This window comes from Rhagoletis pomonella, unplaced genomic scaffold (genome assembly GCF_013731165.1).
Source record: "Rhagoletis pomonella isolate Grant_MI unplaced genomic scaffold, Rhpom_1.0 Rhpom_scaffold_00008, whole genome shotgun sequence".
Classification (NCBI taxonomy): Eukaryota; Metazoa; Arthropoda; class Insecta; order Diptera; family Tephritidae; genus Rhagoletis; species Rhagoletis pomonella.
This window is the reverse complement of record NW_023458562.1, coordinates 5,781,295-5,784,882: the sequence shown is the minus strand read 5'-3', so window position 1 is coordinate 5,784,882 and position 3,588 is coordinate 5,781,295.

Genomic DNA, 3,588 nt, shown 5'->3' with positions numbered 1-3,588 from the left:
CAGAATTCATATAATGAAATTCCGCTTGGTACCTTCCTTTTATCCGTCTGCATATCAATGTCCGCAACTGTATTTATAAAATCATACATAAGCAAACGTCAAATATTTAAAAATGTGAACGTCAAACATATCTCGTTGTGGTAATGGAGACGGTTGTGATTTAGCAACTGGATTTATTAAATCTTAATGGATAAATCTCTCAATGGAGACATAGTATTACTGTTTCGAATAGAAAAAAAAGTAATAGCCGCTTTTGTGGGTAAAGGACAGAGACACGCTAGAATGTATTTAATAGATTTAAATTTAAGTTGCTCTTGTTACCGACCAATGACATGCTAAATAGTACAAAGGTACATTATTAGCTGCTCCTGACATTATTTTATGTTACTTAGCGGAATTCGGACTAGAGCCTATAACAAGGGCTATATCCGTCAGTATTTTTTGCGAAGGATGGGTTCACGTGAAATAAAATATACTTGATTTGTTTGAAGAAAAATTTATTCATTCATTGATAAAATATGCTCAAATTGGCGACCTTCTACTCTAATACAAGCTCGGCACCTTTTAAGAAAAGACGCTTTTAGAGATCTTAAACTCAATTGGGTTATCTCAGCAGCAGCTCCATTTATTTGTTCCCGCAAATGCTCTTCGTTTTGAATTGTTTTTGAATAAATTTCGTCCTTAAGACGTATCGCCCGTATCGTCCAATCCATCGGCGAGGATAAGTTTCGTCTAAATGAGCTCTTACTTCACGCCCGTAGTGAGCAGGGCACCCGTCATTTTGCAGCCATAGTCTTCGCCGCAGGTTTAAGGGTATATCTTCTAAAAGAGTTGGAAGCCTTTCCTGAAGGAATTCTAAATAACTGTGAGAGTTGAGCGTTGGAGGCAGTTCCACAGGTCCCAATATCTGACAATTAAAAATACCGCACCATAAATTTATTTTGTACCTGTACTGCGAACGATCTTCTCTCATTTCGTGAGGATTGCCTATCTGCCAACTGTGAACTTTATGTAAATTAAAATAACCATCACGTTTGCTTGATGATTCATCGCTCCAAATTATTTTATTAAAAAAGTTGGGGTCTGATTCATGCATTAGCAACATTTCACGGCAAAATCTAACCCTCGACATGTAATCTCTCTCTTGTAGAGCCTGAACACGTTGAATGTGGTAGGGATGAAATCGATGGTCTTTTAAAGCTTTGTGAACTGTAGTTTTTGGTATTCCCGTCTGTCTTTGCATGATTCTCACTGAAGTCGATGGACCTAGTTCCACTTCTTCTAACACAACTTCAACATCTACCGTTGCAGGACGTCCTGTTTCGCCGCCACGCCTTCCAGGTATGCGACCTTAAAAAAGTGAAGAATGATAGTTAACAAGCAAGCAAACAAGAAAGGTGTAAAAATCACTTACCTTCATATATTTCTCTATGGCTCCGGCCGAATACTTCACGACCCGGATGCCGACGATTGGGGTATCGCTCTGCATAGAGTCTTTGAGCAGCTCGGGCAATACAGCAAGTTTCACCGTAAATTAGGTGAATATCCGCATATTCATGCGACGTATACTGCGTGTTCTCTGTCATAGTATTAATAACACAATGTTCGAAGGGTCCAATTTCACAAAATCCACTTTCACTAATTCCGGTAAGTAACACAAAATAATGTCAGGAGCAGGTAATAATGTACCTTTGTACTATTTATCATGTCATTTGACGGTAACAAGAGCAAATTCAATTTAAATCTATTAAATACATTCTAGCGTGTCTCAGTCCTTTACCCACAGAAGCGGCTATAACTTTTTTTTCTATTCAAAATAGTAAGTGTGGCATCTTTCTGAAATCTTTATTAAATGAGCAATTTTTTTATGTAATGTAAAGTTATAGCTCACTACATTTTTTTTTTTACCCGAGATAGTCAAATTTGGGGAAGAAAATATCAAAAAGTTAAAAATCCAGAAATAGTCCTAATTATATGATGGTTCCTTAATATATTTTAACTACATTGCATTTGAATGTGGAGAGGCAACTATCTGGAAGTATTTTACATACAAAATTTACTAAGTATTGCCCGGTTTGTAGTTGCAGTTAAAGAAAACACATGAAAAGGCACGATTTTTTTAAATTCGAAAAAATATAAATACTTCAAAAACGGTGACACTTTTACCTGAAAATTTTTTGTTTATCAGTGAGCTCACCCCCCCACCTACCTTCCCCTGAAGTTTGGCGCGTTACTTCTGGGACACCCTGTATATGTACATTAAAGTGGTCCAAAAATGTATGTAAAAAAAATAAGGTCGGATTTTTAATGCCCCCTAGGATTGTTATATACCGAAAAAAATATACCCATATTTTTTTTTATTTTGAAATCAAAAAATATTTAGCGAGTGCTCAAAGCGCACAAAGTTTTCCATGTATTTTATATGGAGAAAAAACAATTTTTCGTAGAAATGGTATAAAACTCTTGAAAATCAATATTTTTCGACCGGAGAACTGTGGTTCTCTTCAGGAGACTTCCAGTATTAGTTTATTTAACCATCGAAAAATATTGATTTTCAAGAATTCTACACTATTTCTACGAAAAGATGTTTTTTCTCTATATAAAATACGTGGAAAACTTTGAGCGCTTTGAGCACTCCCTAAAAATTTTTTGATTTCAAAATAAAAAAATGGGGTATATTTTTTCGTATAGATCAATCCTAGGGTGTGCCGGCATTAAAACTCCGACTTTATGTTTTTGGACCACTCTAATGTACATATATATAGATAGGCAAGCATCATTCGACTGGGAACCTTTTTCTCCTAGATTTCTAAATTGCATTGAGCGATCGTTACTTCCTTTTTAATTTTTGGGATAGAGTAAAATTTTTTGTGAAAATTTTGAAGAATTTTTTTAAATTTTTCACAAAGTTATTTGTTTTTGTTATTTTTATGGCCTTATAACAATTATATTCAACAATTTTTATGAGCTTGAGGCCGTTTTGAAGTGAAAACTTATTGTGGAAAAGCAACAATAAATTGAAAAAATGGTGGAAGTGATAGCTATTTCGGAAATCACCACATTTCCTCATCAGACTTCTTTCAAAGAAAGAAAGAAAGAAAGAAAGAAGGAAAGAAGTCTGATGCTGAAATGTATGAGGAAATATCGGTGGTTATAGCTTTCGCATATGGTCCTATTATAGACTGACTACTAGAAAACTCGCTTGGTGGCACTGGAGTTGAGTCATTTATAAGGTTCGTATTTATTGGCCGATTTCGTTCAAATTCGCAATGTGAGCCTCCTGTATGATGACTTCGTTTCCAAGAAATGGATCTGCTGGGTGGCGCTGGAGGCGAGATATTTAGAAAATCCTTATTTTTAATACAACCTGGTTGATACTTTATATATGTAATCATTTCATGATAAGCAATGGTTTTGCAGAAAAGAGACCCAAGGATGGCGCAGCAGCCGTAGTATATAGAAACCCCGTGGGTTTGGCCTTATTTGGCCCTGTGTTTATTTGATATGAATTTACTTTTCAGATGGCTAAATGAAATTGTGTAAGCGCACAGTATATAGAAACCCCGTGGGTTTGGCCTTATTTGGCCC